Source organism: Globicephala melas, chromosome 2 (assembly GCF_963455315.2).
Source record: "Globicephala melas chromosome 2, mGloMel1.2, whole genome shotgun sequence".
In the NCBI taxonomy this organism is placed as follows: domain Eukaryota; kingdom Metazoa; phylum Chordata; class Mammalia; order Artiodactyla; family Delphinidae; genus Globicephala; species Globicephala melas.
In genome coordinates, this window is record NC_083315.2 from 41106879 (window position 1) to 41129051 (window position 22173).

At 41.8% G+C, this 22173-nt stretch overlaps 1 non-coding gene across 1 annotated transcript; it reads right to left on the reverse strand.

The window, feature by feature from the left end:
* Nucleotides 1-831: 831 nt before the first annotated feature.
* Nucleotides 832-936, reverse strand: LOC115861964 (U6 spliceosomal RNA). The gene has a single exon (XR_004042948.1). It is a non-coding gene; the product is annotated as a U6 spliceosomal RNA (small nuclear RNA).
* Between the last annotated feature and the right edge of the window lie 21237 nt (nt 937-22173).

Here is a 22173-nt window from a genome sequence, read left to right on the forward strand (position 1 = left end):
CATGTCACGTGTATTTTACTACAATTTAAAATAATAAATAAGTCTCCACTGAGAGCATCATTCAATTCCTGCCCCAACTAGACTACTAAGGAATGGTTAAGAGCATATACTTTGAAATGAGATAGACCTGGGTTCACCTCTGAGTTTCCCATAAACCTGAGCATGGATGTGGGCAAGGTAGATGCTCAATCTTCAAAAATGTTTTTTAAACCAAAGTATACATTTTACCTTTCAAGTGACTAAATCATATTGAGCACCAGGTTCCCAACCTTTCTTTGAGCCTCCATCCACACATCTAGAGAGATCAGGATGTTTTAACAGCCAACTGATTCCCCAGCCTCAGCTGGAGTTGGTAACCTGTCCTGGCCAATGAATATTGGGGAGCGTGCACTTTCTCTGCTCTGCGTGTATGGTCCAGACAGCCTTGCAACTCTGGCTTCAGAAATGAAGAGCAACATAGCCCCACTGCCATTAAACTTGTCAAGTTTATCCTCCAAAAAGGTACTTTGTGTATCTAACACTGACACCTAACGAAGACCCTGGTTGGTCATTTGGATACATCTAGCCCAACTCTGCAATGCGATCAGTGATGTCCTCACCAGGCTATTGGGTTCACATCAGGGAAGAGTTGGAATTCATCCCTCGGGATGTTCAACAAGAAAGGGCCTCAGTCATCATTTAACCTTCCTCTTTGTTTTTAAAAGTGGGGAAGCTGACAACCAGAGACAGTTAAGGGACTTGTTTAATAGGAACCAAAGGTAGAAATGGGGATCAAACCCAGACCTTTGGAGACTAAGTACAGACAAATTTCCACCACAACAGGCTGCTTCACAAAAATACATGTGCCTCATGAGTTTCCAAGTCATCTGTGCTCAGGAACCTAGCCAATTTTCTCTGTACTTCTCCAGTTTTAATGTATGCACTGTCAAAGTGAGCATGTATAAAAATGTACGTTGTTAACTATGATAATGAAATCCTGGACTCCTCTGTACATTCCACTATAATAGCATATATCACAACATTTTATAATTATCTCTTTGTGGCCTGTCTCCCATTCCTCCCCCACCAGACTGTAAATTCCCTAACAACAAGGACTGTCTTGTTCCCCGTACCTAGCACAGAAGCTGATACAACTATGACCCTGGATAGACAGTAGTTAGATCGTTGATTGTGTAAATGAGGCGTGCATTGTCCATAATAACAAATGTTCATTTCATATCTTAGTCTTAGAAGAAGCAAGTTGTCTGAGAAAATGTATGGCATATGCAGGGGCCCAAGCAAATTGTCAGGAGTGTAAAAGAATTCTGCAGATGCCTTGTGGTTTTTTGTTTGGGGGGTTGTTTTATTGCTTTATAGTAAAATTCAAACCTCTTATGTATGTCGGTAACAGGATGGCTGAATCAAACATTTCAGCAGGTCCCAAATTTTAAGCATACAATCTGCTCTATTTTCAGAATTAACTCAGTTGTTCATTAATCCTTTATGTGTTGAGAACCCGGGTGGCCCAGCCAATGATACACCCATCTGGCAACCAAAAGCAATTTCAAAATAAGTCAAATCCTTCACTAGAGTTTCTCAGAAACCATAAAGTACAGCTTAATGTATGGTCCAGAGAAGCCTTTATTAGAAAATCCTCTCTTTTCCTAACCCTATCCCTCATATCCTACAAATGTTTCAGCATCACCCTCTACACATTTTTGGTGCGCTTCTGGAACACAGTGGTGAAATAATACCACAACTGCATCTCCTTTCCATCCTCAAGCCAATAAGATGGTCCTAAATTAATTTAGAAGACGCAAACACTCAATAGAAAAGAGATTAAGAGGTGGCACACAAAGAGACAAGAGATTTCAGCAAAGTCCTGCAAGATGGTGAGCCCACTGAGACACCAGAGTAACTACTGGCTGAGCAGACGTCCCAACCAAGAGCAACCTAGACAGCATTACACTCTGAGAGGATCTCAGCCTGTCTTGCAGACACTTAGAGAGGCTCGGGATTCAGAAATGCTTGGTGCAAGTGAAATGTTAGGCTGAAATAGAATATTATCAAAGATGTACATAGAGAGCCAGTGGACTCACTGCCACTATCCCCTGACCACCCCGCCTATCACACACCCACGTGGAAACACAGACACCTGGAAGCAATACGTATTCCCTTCATGCAAACAATCAGGCAACTTCTCCTTAAAGAAATGGAATGTTCCAGGGGGAAAAAACTCTGTGTTCTTGTATTTAAGGGCCCAGGATAATGGACAACAGCTCTCTTGATCATCTTCCTCGAGAAGCCTCACCTAGGAAATGCAAAAGGGTATAATCCTTATGAAGGGGAATTTAGCAACACCAAGCAAAATGACACATGCATTTGTTCTCTGACCAGCAAGTCCACTTCCATGAATCTATCCAAACAAGATGAAGAAGACACATGCACAAGGATGTTCACTGCAACTGTATTGTAATAGCAAAAGACTGGACCCAAATATCCTCCATAGGAACAGGTTGAATAAACACTGGTACATCTAAACAATGGGGAGCTTTACAACCATAAAGAGAAATGAGGAAACTGCCTATAAACTGCTATGAGGGACTTCCCTGGTGGAGCAGTGGTTAAGAATCCACCTGCCAATGCAGGGGACATGGGTTTGTGCCCTGGTCCGGGAAGATGCCACACGCCGCAAAGCAACTAAGCACGTGTGCCACAACTACTGAGCCTGTGTGCCACAACTACTGAAGCCAGGTGCCTGCAGTCTGTGTTCCACAACAAGAGAAGCCACTGCAATGAGAAGCCTGCACACCACAACGAAGAGCAGCCCCCTGCTCGCTGCAACTAGAGAAAGCCCGCACGCAGCAACGAAGACCCAACACAGCCAAAAATAAATAAATGAATTAATTAGTTTAAAAAAAAACTGCTATGAGTTTATCTCCATGATACATTGCCAACAGGAGGAAAAAGCAAAGTACAGAAAAATGTTTAGAGTATGTTACCTTTTGTGTAAGAAGGGAGGAAATATGAATAATTTTCTTTTTCTGTGATATCTTTTTCTGGTTTTGGTGTCAGGGTGATGGGTGGCTTTGTAGAATGAATTTGGGAGTGTTTCTCCCTCTACAATTTTTTGGAAGAGTTTGAGAAGGATTGGTGTTAGCTTTTCTCTAAATGTTTGATAGAATTTGCCTGTGAAGCCATCTGGTCCTGGACTTTTGTTTGTTGGAAATTTTAAATTACAGTTTCAATTTCATTACTTGTGATAGGTCTGTTTATATTTTCTAATTCTTCCTGATTCAGTCTTAGACAATTGTACCTTTCCAATAATTTGTCCATTCCTTTGTGGTTGTCCATTTTATTGGTATATAGTTGTTTGTAGTAGCCTCTTATAATTGTTAGTATTTCTGTGGTGTCAGTTGTGATTTCTCCTTTTTCATTTCTAATTTTATTGATTTGCATCCTCTCCCTTCGTTTCTTGATAAGTATGACTAAAGATTGGAAGAATCAATATTGTGAGAATGACTATACTACCCAAAGCAATCTACAGATTCAGTGCAATCCCTATCAAACTACCAGTGGCATTTTTTACAGAACTAGAACAAAAAATCTTAAAATGTGTATGGAGACACAAATGACCCCAAATAGCCAAAGCCGTCTTGAGAAAGAAAAACAGAGCTAGAGGAATCAGGCTCCCTGACTTCAGACTATACTACAAAGCTACAGTAATCAAGACAGTACAGTACTGGCACAAAAACAGAAATGTAGATCAATGGAATAGGATAGAAAGCCCAGAGATAAACCCACACACATATGGTCACCTTATCTTTGATAATAAATGAGTCAAGAATATACAATGGAGAAAAGACAGCCTCTTCAATAAGTGGTGCTGGGCAAACTGGACAGCTACATGTAAAAGAATGAAATTAGAACACTCCCTAACACCACACAAAAAATAAGCTCAAAGTGGATTAAAGACCTAAATGTAAGGCCAGACACCGTAAAACTCTTAGAGGAAAACATAGGAAGAACACTCCATGACATAAATCGCAGCAAGATCCTTTTTGACCCATCTCCTAGAGAAATGGAAATAAAAACAAAAATAAATAAATGGGACCTAAAACAAACAAAAAAACCCCCATTTCTTGTATTTTCTCAATCCGTGCCTCCATTCTATTTCCGAGACTCTGGATCATCTTTACTATCATTACTCTGAATTCTTTTTCAGGTAGATTGCCTATTTCCTTTTCATTTATTTGGTCTTGTAGGTTTTTACCTTGCTCCTTCATCTGCAACATATTTTTTTGCCATCTCATTTTTTTTTTTTTTTATGAGTGGGATTGTGTTCCTGTCTTACTGGTTGTTTGCCCTGAGACTTCCAACACTGGAGTTTGTAGGTTGTTGGGTAGAGATGGGTCTTTGTGCTGAGATGAGGACCTCCAGGAGACCTCACTCCGATGAATATTCCCTGGGGTCTGAGGTTCTCTGTTAGTCCAGTGGTTCGGACTTGGAGCTCCCACAGCAGGAGCTTTGGCCCGATCCTGGACTCGTGAACCAAGATCCTGCAAGCGGTGTGGGGCGGCGGTTCACTTTGGGGGTCCTACCGTCTCCTTGGGCATCAGAGTCCTCCACCAGCCGCTGGCAGGCCCCTTGTTTTTGGGGAGATGCTAACTCCGCGTCTTCCCACACCACCATCTTCAGTCAACTACACTTTGATTTTTCAAAAATAAATAAAATAAAATGGAAAGTTGCCACCATCAAAAATAAATAAAATAAACAAATAATAAACACCTACACTAAACAGTACACTTAAATGTGAAGTATCAAATGCTTTTCCCATGAAGTCAGAAAGGAAACAAGGTTGCTATGAGAACCATTTCTACTTACAATGTACCTGGTTCCGAGGCAGTTCAATAAAGCATGAAAAGGAGATAAGAACTATAAGGATTGGACAGGAAGAAATAAAGCTGTTATCATTTACAGAGAATATGGTTGTGTACTTTGAAAATTCAAAAGAATCTATAGATGAATTATTAGAATTAATAAGTGAATTTATAAGGGACCATGGAGGAAAAAAGAGTCTGTTTAAAAATCAATTTTATTTCCACATGGGAGCAACAAACCAATAGAAAATGAAAAATTTAAAAAAATGTCATTTACAACAACACTAAAAAACACCAAACGTTGCTTGGCTCTGGCGCCCATGGATGAGCAGCTCAAGGCTGATTACTTAAAAGCAAAAAAACAAAACAAAACAAAAATACTCAATGCCCAATGGGCTCTGGAGCTGTTAATTTCCATTTCTGTTTCATTTCATTCATGCTGTAAATTTCCCTCCAGCCTAGCCCAGGTCCTGTGTAAAGTAGTATCCCTCCCTGGGAGGTGTGATTGAAAAGGTGCTAAGACCTGTTCTGTAAACTGAAAGATAAATGAGTGGTAGAATTAATGCCACCAGACCACTCTGAAGGCCTCCTGGGAAAAGCCAAAGATGCTCCCTGGGTGGGATTGGACACTAGAAGTGCACCTGGAGGCCAGAATCTGAAAGAAGAGGTGAGAAGCTTTACAAATTGAGTGGTGGAGCTTCTGACCCTCCTTTCCTTCCACTCAGACTTGGTATTGGGAGAATCTGCTCTACCGCTGTGTCAGTCAAAACGGAGAAGAGCTTTTCTCACCCACAGCAAAAGAAAACTATTTTTTTTGAGGAATTGGGGTGAAATTTTCCCTGGGGTTGGTTGCAAGCTATTTGAGTACCATCACCCACTTTCCCACCCAAATCCCTTACCTCTCACCCTCCACTCGTTTTGCCAACAGCCCCATTTTGTTTGTTTGCCTAAGGTAAGTCTTCTAAGTTTGATGTTGCCACCATTGGTCCCACATTTTTGTCACATTCTGCCAGGACATTCTCTGGGAATTCAGGAGCCTGTGCTGGCACATTAGAGCTCCTGGTCATTTTATCTACAAGGCACGTTGGTTTCCTTAACTAAGGTTGATGAGCTTTAAAGGACCTACTGACATGTTAGAAGCCAGGGGAAATGCATGGGCTCTAAAATAGAAAAAGGCAACTCAAATATCAGTATGAATATGTGTTTAAATGTCTATAAGATGGAACCTAGGCATCAATTTCAACTCCCCTCAGCCCTTTCTGAGCTTTATATGAATTACATTTTGTTTGGCTCATGGATAGATTTTAATGTGCTTTGCGGGGAGGTGGTCTCTCTAAAATTAGGAGTGCCCAGTGGCCTTCTGAAGTCTTATACTATGGCCTTCCAAGGTGGACTTGCAGGGAACTTCACAAGTTGAAGATTAAATGAGATCACAGAAAATAAAGTACTTTGAAAGTAGATTTTTTAGGTTCTTTGAGGATCTCTTCTGTCATTCTTTTATCCTCTCCTTTTCCAATATCAGAGAATGAGTCACGATTCCCCAGAGCCACTTCCATCCTCAACTCCTACTCCTGTTTCCTCCGCTAATCCAATCCCACTCTAAATCTGCCACCGGAGCCTAGACAAAATCTAAGTAAGGGAAATTTTCTCTGTCATTTCTTGTGCTCCATAGAAACTTGATTTTTCTAAGGCTCACAAATGTTATTATGCCACCCTTGCCAAAAGTATTAACAATTGATTTAGGAAGATTTGGGAACCAGGATTAATAGGGGCAAATTTGGGGACAAGTGGGTCTCCTCAGTGCCCTTAGCCCATTGTCATCTGTCCTACTGGAACCCTTCCCTTTACCCCTAAAATGTTCCCGGCATACTTAGCTCCCGATTTTCTCCATGATTGAAGAAAAAGTGTGTTTCTTTCTCTTTTCCTCCCTATCTTTTGACTTTTGCTTTTCAGCAAAAGCAGTATATTCTCTCATTATTGTTAGTTCATGGGCACAGGATGGTAATGATAATTATGATACTAGTAATTACTGTCCTAATTTTCTCACTGTTCTGATTGTGCAGCCTCATGTAGTAGAGTTGTTTTTCAGGGATGCAAGACCGCACTTTGTATCTGAGATTTCTCCAGCAGCCACTTGGAATTTAGAATCCATATTCTCAAACTCTAGCATTTATTAGAGGACATGTGATTAATCCAAGTTTTGCTCATGATTAAAAAAATTTCCCTGGGGTATTAGAAGACCTTGAATCTAAAACAATGGGTGTTCTTTGAGGAAGTAGTATTTCTCCACACTTCATATCACCTGTGGAGTTGTGGAAGTATGGACAAAAACAGGAATTTTCTTCCCTACCCACCAAACCTGCTCTTCCTCCTCTGCTCCATTTCTGAGTCTGAAACTGCTCATCAGTTCACCCTCTGAACCTTGCAGTCACTTTCAACATCTCTTCTACCTTCATGGCTCAAGCCAATGTCAGGTACCGCTCCAGTGAACTACCTCTCCCCGGCAAGCAATGTTGTGAATCCTCACCCTGTGATTGGTCCCCCGACCTGGAGCCCTATCCATACAAGTCCTTACCAGACCCTCCAAAAGATGATGCTTCCCAAGCCCAAGTTCATGTCATTAAGAGCCAGAAATAGTTCCTTACCTGATCATCTGTCGGGTTAAGGAAATTTTCTTCTATTAGCAATTTTTAAAAATCAGAAATAAGGATTTATTGTATAGCACTGGGAACTATGTTCAATATCTTGTAATATCCTATAAAAGAATCTGAAAAAGTATACATATATATACATGTATATATGTATATGTAATATATGTGTATATACATATATAAAAGTATATATACTGAAAGTATATATACTGCATCACTTTGCTGTATACCTGAAACTAACACAATATTGTAAATCAACTATACCTCAATTACATAAATAAATAAAATTTTTTAAAAATCAGCAATAAGCATTAAGTTTACTAAAATTTTTTAGTATCTCTTAACTTAGCATGTGGAATTCTTATTGGATCTACTGATATGCCATATCATATTAATATATGTTCTATTTTTATGCCATTTTCACCCTCCTGAGATAAACCCTACTTCACTGTCATAGTAGATAATTGTTTTAAATTGAATTCAGTTTGTTAGTGTTTTGTTTGGAATTTTCACAGCTATGATTCTCAATAATTAGGGCATTACAATAGTAGTGATTTTCAAACAGTGAGTTGTATGGCCCTTAGTTTCCACGGAGGCCCCAAATGTATTTGAGGGTGAGGAATTGGGGTGGGGGCAAGACGGAAAAGCAAGTAGGTGAGTACAAGCTCTCCTCTCCTCCTCAACCAGAGATGCTTCGTTTTGTTTTTGTTTTTTTTTTTTTTTGCGGTACGCGGGCCTCTCACTGTTGTGGCCTCTCCCGTTGCGGAGCACAGGCTCCGGACGCGCAGGCTCAGCGGCCATGGCTCACGGGCCCAGCCGCTCCGCGGCATGTGGGATCTTTCCAGACGGGGGCACGAACCCGTGTCCCCTGCATTGGCAGGCGGACTCTCAACCACTGCGCCACCAGGGAAGCCCAATGCTTCATTTTAAAAATCTTTTTTATACACTAGGGTTCCATGTGTGGTTTTAGAGTTGACATTATTTGAGTGAAATGAATTGGTTGGTTTTCAATCTGTTCATATTTGCTGAGACACTTTAAATAGCATGGGAAATTATCTGTTCTGTAAAATCATATGAAATCAGATCTTTTTAACAGGTGGAAGAGTGAAAGGGTCAGTAACTTTTTGAAAACCCTTTAAATTGAAATTTCTGTTGAGGTGATTGTAGATTCATATGCAGTTGTAAGAGATAGTCCACAGAGATTCTCTGTGCACTTTGGCCAATTCACCCCAGGTAACATTTTCAAAATTATAATATAATACCAGAACCAAGATATTGTCATTGATGTAATCCACCGTCTTATTCAGGTTTCCTGAGTTTTACTTGTACCCTGTGTATGTATGTGTGTGTGTGTGTGTGTCTGTGCGTGCGCATGTGTGCGTGCTCTATACAATTTTATCACCTGTGTGTGTTCGTGTATCCAGCAGCACAATCAGGCTACTCAGCAGTTCCAACACCACAAAGATCCCTCACGTTGCCCTTTTTTTTTTTTTTTTTTTTTTGTGGTACGCGGGCCTCTCACTGTTGTGGCCTCTCCCGTTGCGGAGCACAGGCTCCGGACGCGCAGGCTCAGCGGCCACGGCTCACGGGCCCAGCCGCTCCGCGGCATGTGGGATCTTCCCGGACCGGGGCACGAACCCGTGTCCCCTGCATCGGCAGGCGGACTCTCAACCACTGCGCCACCAGGGAAGCCCAACGTTGCCCTTTTATAATCAAACCCACAACCCTCCTGATACCCCTTCCCTCTCCCCTTTTCTAATCCCTGGAAATCTCTAATATGTCCTCCATTTCTTTTTTTTTTTCACTTAAATAATGTTACATGAATGGAACCATACAGTGTGTAACCTTTCGGGATTGGCTCTTCTCACTTAGCATAATTTCCTGGCTATTCATTCAAGTCATTGTGTGTAGCAACAGCTGGTTCCTTTTTCATTTCTGGTAGTATTCTATGGTATGGATGTTCCACAGTTTGTTTAACCATCCATCCGTTGAAGGATATCTGAATTTTTTCCAGTTTTTGACTATTACAAATAAAGGTGCTATGAACATTTGCACACAGGTTTTTGTAAGAATGTAAGTTCTCATTTCTCTGGGATAAATGCTCAATTGATGGGCTGTATGGTAAGTGCGTATTCAATTTTGTAAGAAACTGCCAGACTGTTACCAGGGTGATGGTACCATTTTATGTTCCCTCCAGCAAATGTAGGAGTGATCCAGTTTCTTTGTTTCCCTGCCAGCATTTGGTGTTGTCACTATTTTTTATTTTGGTCGTTATGATAGATACGTAATAAGAGGTCATGTGGTTTTTATTTTCCTTTGAGATATAATTGACATACAATAATATATTAGTTTCAGGTGTTCATTGTGGTTTTAATTTGCATGTCCCTGATGACTGATGATGTTGAACACCTTTTCATATGCTTATTTGTCATCTCATACCCTCTTCAATGAAATGTCTATTCATGTCTTTTACCCATTTTCTAATTAGATTGTTTGTTGTTTTTACTGTTGAGTTTTGAGTTCTTTATACATTCTAGAAATTTGTCCTTTGTTGGATATGGTTTGCAGGTATTTTCTCCCAGTATGTAATGTTTCCTCTATACATGAACTTTCTCAGAACAAAAGTTTTAATTTCAATTAAGTCCAATTTAGCAATTTTTCCTTTTATGGATCATGCTTTTTGTGTCAAGTCTAAGAACTCTATGTCTAGTTCTAAATCCTAAAGATTTTTGCCTATTTTTTCCTAAAAGTTTATAGCATTATGTTCACATTTAAAGTCTATAATCCGTTTTGAGTTAATTTTTGTATAAAGTGTGAGATTTAGGTCAAAAGAGGTTCTTTTTGGATGTCCAACAGTTTTAGCACCATCTGTTAAAAAGGCTGTCCTTCCTCCAGTGAATGGCTTTTGTACCTTTGTCAAAAAACAGTTGAGCATTGTGGGTCTATTTCTGGGTCCCCTATGATCTTAAGTATATCCCCCTGCCATTAACACACAGTCTTGAATACTGTAGCCACATAATGTCTTGAAATCAGGTAAACTGATTTTTCCCACTTTGTTCTTCTTCTAAAAAATTATTTTGGCTATCTACTTTCTTTGGCTTTCCATATAAATTTTAGAAAAGGCTTGTCTTTGTCTACAAAAAACCTTGTGAGATATTGATAAGTGTTGTGTTAAACCTATCCATCAGTTTGGGGAGAGTTGGCATCTTTACTATATAGAGTCTTCCAATCAATAACAACACAGCATGTCTCCCCGTTTATGTAATTCTTCTTTGATGTTTTTCATCAGCATTTTGCAACTGTCAGCATTCAGATCCTGTACATGTTTGGTTAAGTGTATAATCTAAGTATTTCATTTTCATTAGAGTGACTGTGAATGGTATCATGTTCCATTCCATTTTGCATGTTAATTGTTATTATATAGAAATGCAATTGATTATTATGAATGATCTCTTATCCTTGGAAAACATCCTTATTAGTTCTCAGAGGGTTTGTAATGGGGGAGGGGGGGTGGAATTGTCTATGCAGACAATCATGACATCTACAAATAAAGGTAGTTTTATTTCTTCCTTCCTAATCTGTATGACTTTTATCTATTTTTTCTTAGATTTGTGGAGTGGCTAGCACTTCCAGTACCATGCTGAGTAAGAGTGGTGAAAGTGGACATCCGTGCCTAGTTTCTGATCTTAGAGGGAAAGCAGCCAGTCTTTCACAGTTAAGTTTAAACTTAGCTGTAGGATTTTCATAGATGCTGTTTATCAAGTTGTAGTATTTCCCCTCTATACTGAACTTGCTGAAAGTTTTGATCACAGATGGGTGTTGGATTTTGTCAAATGCTTTTTATGTCAATTGCTATAATCATATGATTTTTGTTTTTTAGCTTGTTGATATGGTGGATTTCATTGATTATTTTGAATGTTGAACCAGCCTTGCATACCTGGAATGAATCCCATTTGGTCCTGGTACATAATTCTTTTTACATTTTGCTGAATTCTACTTGCTAGTATTTTGTTGAAGAGTTTTGTGTCTGAGTTCATGAGAGATCCTGGTCTATAGTTTTCATTTTTGGTACTGTTTTTGGTATCAGCGTAATACTAACTTCATAAAACAAATAGGGAAGTGCTTCCTTCTTGTCTGTTTTCTGAAGAAATTATGTAGAATTGGTATTAATTCTTCTTTAAATGTTTGGTCGAATTCGCCAGTGAATCTATCTGAGACTGGAGATTTCTTTTTCAGGAGTTTTGAAATTTCTAATTCCGTTACTGTAGTGGCTACTCTAGTGGCTTCAAGACTAGTCAAATTGTCTATTCATCTTGGTTGAGTAGTTTGTGGTTTTTTTGAGGAAATGGTCCATTTCTTCTAAGTTGTCAAATTTATCACTGTAAAGTTGTTCATAGTATAACCTTATTATCCTCATAGTAAAAGATCTACAGTGCCCCTTGTTTTTAAAAAAGGAGAAAGAGTTTGCTACTCTATTGTATGTTACAAAAGAATTATAGATTGTGGAATGCAGTTTAAAGATGACATATGCCAACAAGCACCTTGTATTATATGGCACTGCCATAATTCAAAATTGTTTTTATCTTGGAATTGTTTGGTATTAAAAATTAAAACTTCTGCTCACAGGCACACCAAGGTGTGTACCCTGTGAGCCTGGTATCAGTGAATTTTTTTAAGTTATTATTATTATGGAGCCTCAAACAAGAATTATAACTTCTGTGATTATCATTTCTTTCCTTTAATTATTTCTGTAACACTCCACACTGCGTTTTAGAAACTCATCCCTTACTTTTTTAACAAAAAGGGGGGAAAAAGTTTGTTACTCTGTTGAATGTTAAAAGATTGACAGAACCTGTAGTGATGTCCCCTATATCATTCTTATTATTGGTAATTTATGTCTTCTCTCTTTCTGCTTCATCAGTCTTCCTACAGGCTTATCGATTTTATTGATTTTTCCCCCCAAGAACCAGATTTTTGTTTCATTGATTTCCTCTATTGTTTCCTATTTTCCATTTCATTGATTTCTGCTTTTGTCTTTATTCCTTCCTTCCTTCTTCTTGCTTTGGGTTTATTTTGCTTTTCTTTTTCTAATCTCTTGAGGTAGCAACTCAGGTTTTTAACTTGAGACTTTTCCCCATTTCTAATATAAGCATTCAGCGCTATCAATGTCCCTCTCAGCACCACTTTTGCGTCATCCCGACATATTTTGATACGTTGTACTTTTTGTTTTCATTCAGTTCTATAACAAGTAATTGTCAGAAGTATACTTTATTCATTGTCCATGATTCACTCTTATACAAATGATGCCATGAAGAACTTCAATTTACAAACAGTTCTCAGCCATGTCCGGTGTAAAAAAGAAAAAACAAACAAACAAAAAGTAGAAACGCTCTCAAAGTCAAATGTGCATCTGGAAACAATTCAAAGATACCGTGATAACCTTGGAGGAAAGTCAGTAAGAAATTATGTGGGAAGAAGGGGGTGTAGCAGATGCTGTCAGTCCAGCCACGTGTGCATTTCCTGAAGATCTGCTCTGCTCCTGTGAGGGAGAAAATATGGGGCATTTACTAACTGGTGCACATCAAATCAATCCTCTTTTCACTATGCCAAAAAGCTTCTTACCAAGACCTTGGGTTCTCTGCTTACAACACTTTTACAGGGAATTGGACTTCTGTGGCTTTTAACATTGAAAAGATGTCTTATGGAAATCGATTGTGTGTGTGTGTGTGTGTGTGTGTGGGTGGGTGGGTGGGCGGGTGGGTGGGTGGGTGGGTGTGGGTGTGTGTATTCTATTTTCTTTGAGACTTCTTTTTTGACCCATTGTTTTTTGGAACTGAGTTGTTTAATTCCTACGTGTTTAGAAATTTTCTAATTGTCTTTCTGTTATTGATTCCTCGTTTGATTCCATTATGGTCAGAGAACATTGTATGATTTCATTTTATTTATCTATTGTTTAATTGATTTCATTTTTAAAGAAGTTTGTTGAGGTTTATTTTATGGCCTAAGAGATAATCTATCTTGGTGAATGTTTCATGGGCACTTGAAAAATAATTTATACTTTGTTGTTGGGTGAGATGTTTTATAAATATGAATTAGAGCCTGATGATTGGTTATCCTGTTCAGGTCTCCTATATCTCTGATTTTAGAGGCTGACCAGAACTCTAGTAGTTCTATCAGTTCCTGAGAGGGGAGTGCTGAAGTTCCCAACTATAACTGTGCATTTGTTTGTTTCTCCTTTCAGCTCTATCAGTTTTTACTTCACCTATCTTGAGGGTCTGTTGTTTGGCCTATACACATTTAAAGTCATTCTATCTTTCTGGTGGATTGATCCTTTTTAATAACTTTTTAAACTCCTTTTGTTGTCATTGAGCCCTTCATGGTTCCTACACCTCTTCGAGGTAGTTTTAATAACCTATATTTTCCCAGAAAATCTTCAATGGCATTGAAGTTCTCAAAATATTTTGTTATCCCAAAGCATATTGTGTGTGTCTATGCATACAAGGTATTTTTATATTTACATAATATAAACAACTATGTGCAAACACTATATATACTTTATAGCGTTGCTTTGGAAGATTTTATAATATACATAAACGTGATTGTACCCTCTGTATCCATTTGCAAATTGCTTTCCTCACTCAACGTCATCTTCTCCAGATGTATACATGTTGACACATAAAGATACCTCATTGCTTTTAACTGCTGTGCAGTAGCCTTTTGTGTGAATACACATTAACAGTTTATCCACTCCCACGCCTGGTTTTTCCTGTCTTGAGTTTTCATTATTCTGTGGGCCTGGGTAGGCTCTGTAGGCGAACAGTTGGCAGGACAGCTAAGCGAGAGTTAGTCACTCTCTTCCCTACCTTCTGGTCTTTTCTCCTCTCCCCACACCACCCATCTCCCTTCTCCCTGTCCTCCCCACTAAACGCCATACTCCTCCCGGGGCTCCTCTTCTTTTCTGAAATCTGTCTTTGCAGTTTTTCCATGCCAGCTCTTTATTTATACCTTGGGAAGCTTTCTCTACCCGTGTTGAATTTTCCTCACCCCAAGGACTATGATTTATTCACCTCTGTGCCCCATCTCCCTCCAGATCTACTCAGCTCCCAGCATTGTTCTAGAATCTGCTGGGCATTCAATCAACATTTTTTTAAATCAGCACATCAATGAACAAAGCCTGTAGCCTTTAAACAACTTATAGAGACCACTCCCACTCGGCTAGGCATGGACTCATCTGAGCATGGAATAAAATCCCACAGGGCATATTGTCTATTTTCCTGGAGAAGCTGTTCAAGAGCCAGGCTCAGGAATCCTCCAGGCCTGCCCTGGCCGTGGCCCCCACTGCTTTCAGGGATGCTCGGGTGAGGGCCTGAGGGGGGAAGGCCCCTGACCCCCAAACCCAAAGGGATCAGACCCCTAATTGGGACAGATTTTCAGGGGTGGCAAGCGAGAGGTACAGGGCTTCTGCCCGTCTAGCTGGGGAGTCACCAGAGACCACCTGTAAAGTTATGGAATTCCCAAATAATAATTACAATTAATTGAACACTTAGGGTAAGTAACCCAGGGACATCCCTTGGCACTTGACAAACACCTGGTCATACTTGCAGCTGCTAATATTTTAGGATTTATTAGGTCCAAGGCTCTGGGCTAAGTGCTCCTCACAGATTTTTTTTCTTCATTTCACCTTTTCAAGAACCCTATGTAATAGGAACTAGTAGTAGCAGCAGTAGTAGTAGTAGCAATAGTAGTAGCAGCAGTACTAGTAGCAACAGTAGCAGTACCAGTAGTAGCAGTACCAGTAGTAGCAGCAGCAGTAGTAGCAGTAGTAGTAGCAGTACCAGTAGTAATAGTAGCAGTAGTAGCAGCAGTAGTAGCAGCAGTAGTAGCAGTAGTAGCAGCAGTAGTAGTAGCAGCAGCAGTAGTAGTAATAGTAGCAGTAGTAGCAGCAGTACCAGTAGCAGCAGTAGCAGTAGCAGTAGTAGTAGTAGCAGCAGCAGTAGCAGTAGCAGTAGTAGTAGCAGTACCAGTAGTAGCAGTACCAGTAGCAGTAGTAGCAGTAGCAGCAGTAGTAGTAGCAGTAGCAGTAGTAGTAATAGTAGCAGTAGTAGCAGCAGTGGTAGTAGAAGCAGCAGTAGTAGTAGCAGTAGTAGTAATAGTAGTAGTAGTAGCAGCAGTACCAGTAGCAGTAGCAGCAGTAGCAGTAGCAGTACCAGTAGTAGCAGCAGTACCAGTAGCAGCAGTAATAGTAGCAGCAGCAGTAGTAGTAGTGGTAGCAGTAGCAGTACCAGTAGTAGCAGTAGTAACAGTAGCAGCAGTAGTAGTAGCAGCAGCAGTAGTAGTAGCAGTACCAGTAGTAGCAGTACCAGTAGAAGTAGTAGCAGTAGTAGTAGCAGTAGTAGTAATAGTAGCAGTAGTAGCAGCAGTAGTAGTAGAAGCAGCAGTAGTAGTAGTAGTAGTAGTAATAGTAGCAGTAGTAGCAGCAGTACCAGTAGTAGCAGTAGCAGTAGCAGCAGCAGTAGCAGTAGTAATAGTAGCAGCAGTAGCAGTAGCAGCAGTAGTAGTAGCAGCAGCAGTAGCAGTAGCAGTAGCAGCAGTAGCAGTAGCAGTAGTAGTAGCAGCAGCAGTAGTAGTAGCAGTAGCAGTACCAGTAGTAGTAGCAGTAGCAGTAGTAGCAGTAGCAGCAGTAGCAGCAGTAGTAGTAGCAGCAGTAGTAGTAGCAGCAGCAGTAGCAGTAGCAGCAGTAGCAGTAGCAGCAGTAGTAGCAGTACCAGTAGTAGCAGTAGCAGTAGCAGTATCCCCACTTTACTGATAAAGAAACTGAGGCTCAGATGAGGCAAAATATCCCGCTCATGATCACACAGTAAGCGGCAGAGCCAGGATACAAACCCAGGTGGTTGTGCTGTCTCCAAATGCCCTTTTTTCTTCCCTCTGTCCCTCCCTCCCTTCTTTTCTTCCTCCCTTTCTGTTAAACATGATTTTTTATTATACAAAGAAAACCTGAATATATTTTTCTAAAATTCCAGACTATATACCTAGAGTACAAATCTTTATTATCCTCCCTCTTCTCCCATCCTAATCTGTGCATAGAAATACAGGGCTTTTATTTCATTTTGAAGCTTCTGACTGGTTTTGTTTTTGTTTTTTGGCTGTGTTGGGTCTTCGTTGCTGCACTCTGGCTTTCTCTAGTTGCGGCAAGTAGGGGCTACTCTTTGTTGTGGTGCACGGGGTTCTCACTGTGGTGGCTTCTCCTGTGGTGGAGTACAGGCTCTAGGTGCACAGGCTTCAGTAGTTGCAGCACGTGGGCTCAGTAGTTGCGGCATGCAGGTCCTAGTGCGCATAGGCTTCAGTAGTTGTGGCGCACGGGCTTCGTTGCTCCGCGGCTTGTGGGGTCTTCCTGGACCAGGGATGGAACCCGTGTCCCCTGCATTGGCAGGCGGATTCTTAACCACTGCACCGCCAGGGAAGTCCCCTCTGACTGTTTGGGTTTTTTTTGAGCTATATAAGTAACTGCCTTTATTATGTTTATCATCATCATCATTAGGTCCTGAAACTTCAGAAGTAAATAACACACAGTCCTTGCTTTCAGGGAGCTGATAGACAAGTAGTATGGAAACACATGATAAACCATTAAGCCAATCAACATGCAGGACAATAATTAAAAGTTTTAATAAATGTAGTGGAAGAAACAAACAGAGGACTGGGGGAGATGATGTAGGAATAAGGATGATACAGGGACCTTAGCCAGGGATTAGATGGTGGAGAAGAGCTTTTTGAGGAGATGCTAAAACCTTGTGGTGGATTTGAACTGTGTCTACTTAGGTTTCTATTTTCCAGAATTTTCTTCCTTGCTTAGTTCTTGTTAGGGTGAGCCATAGAGACATTTTGCATAAGATTTGGAAAACAGAAGTAAAGCAGCTTCCTTTTTTTTTTTTTTTTTAACGCTAGGAAGTTTGGTGCAGGGCTCTGGGACTGTCGCAACTCAAATGTGAAGTCACCGTTCTGCTGGCTCTCATGCTGATGCGGGGCAGCATCCCAGCCTGCAGCTCCTGCAGCACCTGCTCCAGCGTGAAGCAGCTCTTTCTTCAGCTGCTCCAGATGCTGGGCTGGTGACTACAGCCTAGCGATGAAGGGTGCTAGCTTTTCCTAAAGCACTTGCATTGTGGAAGTTGGTCCGGAGACAGTGAGAGACAGGTGTGGATTCCTGTTCACCCCATGGGGTCTGATTGGTTTTTAAATGATTTTTTTTCTTTTTGGGGGCTAAACAATAGATTTCCACAGCTCAGAAATCAAACTCTAACTATCCAGCACTCTCTCCGTCTCTGCCCTGCATCATCCCCACCTCCATCCTCACCCACAGGGGACCACTGGGCTCACTTTCCCCATGTCCTCCCAGAGCATCTTCATTTACATCCACGCATGGACAAGTGTCCTTTCTGATTTCTCCCAATTCGGGCCCCAAAGGTAGCACACTGTCCACACTGTTTTGCATCTTCAACAGTTGTTTATGAACCATTGTTCCATACTGTGTTTTGCCTCTGGTTTGTGGGAAGGAAGGGAGTAGGGCAGGCCCCGGGCAACATTTCTCAAAGGAGGCATTTGTTCTGTGATGTTCTCTTAGCTTCCTTCCTGCAGCTCATTCCCACCCCTCTTGGTCCAGCTCCGCCACTGCTGGGCCCTGGATGTCTGAACGTCCTCCCTGACAGCTCTGCGCGTGCCTGACCAAAGCCATTACCCTCTTTGTCCTTCCCACACCGCCAGGATGCACTGCTTGGTACGGAAACATGAGTGTCCCCCTGTATCGAGTAAAGAGCTAATGGTGGCGTTTCTGGCAGTGTGGGGAGAGAGCCTTTGGGGAAGGGGCTTCATGGGTACTGCCCAATGGAGCTCGGCAAGTGGCTGCAGCATCTTGGGGTAGAAGGAACAGCAAATCCGGAAAGCTTCTTCCTCATGCAGCGCCCACACTGCCACCAGGTGAGGGCAGGACACCGTCCGCCTCCCACAGCTTCTGTCCCTGCCTGCCACAGCCCTGCCCTGCTCCTTTGTGCACCCATAGCTGAAGTGATGACTCACCAGTGACCTTGATCCCAGCTGCTCCCTCAGAAGAGCAGTCATGGCTCCCAGCCTCTCCTTTGGGAACCAAAGCTGACAAAGCCATCTCCTGCCACAGCCTTGCCCTGGGCGGGCCCCACCTGACCCGCCATTTCGGGGGAGCTTGACCAAAAATGGAAGATTTGATTGAATTTATCCAACACTGAGATCAGAAACTACTGACTTCATGGTGGCTAATACTGCCCCTAAAACTACCTGCAATTCATTCTGAATTGATTGAATACATATGTATGGAGAGCCTCCTATGAGCCAGGCACTGTTCTACGTCTGGAAATGGAGCAGTGAATACAAACCCTTGTTCTCGTGGAACTTACATCCTGGGAGAGCAGGCCGCCAATCAGATCCTCCCACACCAAATAAAGTGTGTATGTGTGTGTGTGTGTGTGTGTGTGTACTGCCAATATTTGTGTATTTGTACTGTCAACCAGGAATACCTATAGATGAACAAGTTGGGTTTATTACTTGCTGCAACAAAGGAGCCCACACACCATAGGGGAACCGAGGGCATCTCAGCACAAGGGTGTTAGAAAGAACGTAGAACAGGATTTGGACTTTGGCTGGGTGGTGTGGGACAGGGCCTAAGAAAGTGGGGCTTTGACCTGGATTGGGTGCTGCCAGAAAGCAGTGATGAGTCTATGATAGGGTATCTTAGTAAATCTCATATAAAAGGAGGGAGACCAGATGGAGGTCAAAGCTGTAATTAATGAAGAAACAGCAGTCACTCCTATTACCCAGGAGACACAGATTTGGGTATTTTGTGGCTTGGACAATTCTCATGTTTTGCTGTGTTCAGACGTGATAATGGAGGGATCTTGTTTTTGTCTTGACACATCGTGGTCACAGAGGGACCTTGTCTGATGGTGACATCCTACTAAATTGTTTCCATTCAACGGGAGAAGAGCAAAGCCTAGCTGTGCGTGCAGGGCCAGCTCCCAGATGTCAAGGCTGCTTCTCTGTCAAGCTCTCTCTCACTCTGTATATAATATATATGTAACTTCAGGTGGAAGTAAGTGCTTTGGAGATAGAGAGGGCTAGGAGTTGCCAGCGTGGGGAACGTGGTTACTTTGAAGCAGGTGGTCAGCGAGGCCTTAGGGAAGGTAGTGTCTGAGCGAAAACTTGAGGAAGCCAGGAGAGAACCACGTGGACATCCGGGGAAGAGCTTCCTGGCTAGAGTCAGCAAAGGCCTCCGCAGTGGGAGTGGGTTGGGCTTGTTTGAAGGGGGCTTCTCTTGTTGCGGAGCACGGGCTCTAGGTGCGCAGGCTCAGTAGTTGTGGCACACGGGCTTAGTTGCTCTGTGGTATGTGGGATCTTCCTGGGCCAGGGCTCGAACCTGTGTCTCCTGCATTGGCAGGCAGATTCTTAACCACTGTGCCACCAGGGAAGCCCGAATGCAGCAACAAAGACCCAACACAGCCAAAAGTAAATAAAGAAAATAAATAAATTTATAAAGAAAAAAAGGGGGCCAGTGGGCCTGGAGCAGAGTGAGTGAGGGGCAGGGCAGTGGAAGATAAAGTGTGAGGGGTGGTCCAGGCCAGATGGGGTCAAGCCTGTTGGCCAATGTGAAGAATTTGGCCTTCATTCTGAGTGAGATGGGAGCCATTGGAGGATTTTGCAGGGACAATGGACACAGTCAGGTTATATTATAAAAAGTCCCCTCTGGCTGCTTTTGAGACTGGACTCTAGGCAGCAGAGATGGGAAATGCTTCAGGAGGCTGCTGAGATGGCCCAGGGGAGGAGAGATGATGGTGGTTTGGACCAGCCTGGTGGTGGCAGATACAGTGGTATGAAGTGCTCGGACTGGACATGGATTGGAGGTAGGGTAAAACAGAATGGTGCCAAGATTTTTTATTTGAGCAAAAGATTGAGTTGTCCTTTCCTGAGATAGGGAAGCCCACTGAAGGAGCAGGATGTCTTTTGCAAAGTAGTGCAGCGGGAGCTCAATGGAGGCGTGCTAAGGTGAGGAGGCGCCCCTAGACATCCAAGCTGAGGTGTCGAGTAAGCAGATGCACCTGTGGGCCTGAAGTTCCTGGAGAAGTTTGGTGGGAGTACAGATTTGGGAGCTGTCTTATGTTTATCTGAGCATAAGGCATGGGCCTGGATGAAATCACCTAGATCTGAGTGTACAGAGGGAAGAGGTTTTGTTTATCTGTACTCACTTCCCAGGCACTCCAATATTTGGAAATCTGGGAAGTGAGGAGAAATCAACAGAGGAGACTGAAAAGGAACATCCAGAGAGGTAGAAGGACCAAGAATTCAATCATCTATTAACAAATATGTATTGAATTCTGAACATCACCTCAGAATTTCTAAGACCTTAGATTCTGAACTACTGAAATATGGGACAGATGGCAATGCCAGGAGGGGAAAAAAGGTATGGGCCAAGACTGTTCGTTGACACCAGGAATTTCTTCCCTCTTTCTTGATAAAAGAAACCTGACTCTGTTTGGAGAGGCAATGTACTCATATAAACGTCTACGTAAGATATAAATGGAAGTATCATGTGGGACTTTTGCAGCTTGCTTCAATGGAGCTAACACGGTTGGGAGGCACACATCTGCTCTTCTACTCTTATTCCTTCCTGCTGTATGAAAGATAGATGTTATAGTTGGAGCTCCAGCAGCCATCTTGAATCATGAGGCATCAGCAAAAGGAAACCAAGCATTAAGGATGGCAGAATGGAAGTACAGGAGCCCATGCTCTTTAAAACTGTGGAGCTGCCAACTAGTCATAGATTACTTAACTTTAGATTTATTTTTCATGAGCAAGAAACAAACTTCTGTCTTTTTAAAATTCACAGTTATTTTAGGTTCTCTGTCATAATGTTGCAAAATCTGATTCTAACTGAGCTGAGATTTATTCATAGGTTTTCAAAACTGTGTGCACAACTTGTGTGAGGAACCAAGTTGCCTACACAGCTTGTCATGGTCTGTGCCCTCCCAGGACTCCCTGTGTGGTGGGGAGGGCTAACAGGTACATGGGTCATTACAGCATTGGCTGGTAGGGGCTATGATGGTGGTTGTGCTCCAGGGTCTACAGCGAGAACTGAGACAGATGGCAACACAAGCTCCGTCCTCTCCATTCCTTTCAAATCATATCTAAATTCAATGACTCAACAAGTGTTCTTGGTCTGATTTTGTTCCCTTGCCTACATTTAATTTTAATTTATTCCAGTACCTAATTTAAGCTTGGAGTTGAGGAGGGGAAAAAATGATAATGTGGACCAGATTTTAGATGGTTGGCACTTATAATTTCACAGAGAGTCTCAATGGAATAATAAGCAATGGTTATGAACTTGCTAAGAATCAATTTGGTATGTGGAGCTTCATCCAACTAACAATTATATAAATACTCAAGCTCTAGAAAATTGGCAGGAGGCTAAAATTACAAATGTGATCTATGTCATTTCTTTAATGGACCAATTATTTTGATGCCTCCTTTTCCCCTTGGAAGGCACCTTAGCAGCACACTTGGCTAGCTTCTTACCTCTGACCAAGACTGCTCTTGACTAACAGAAACTTCGTGTCTTACCCATCTCCAGATCTAGGCCAAATGGAGAC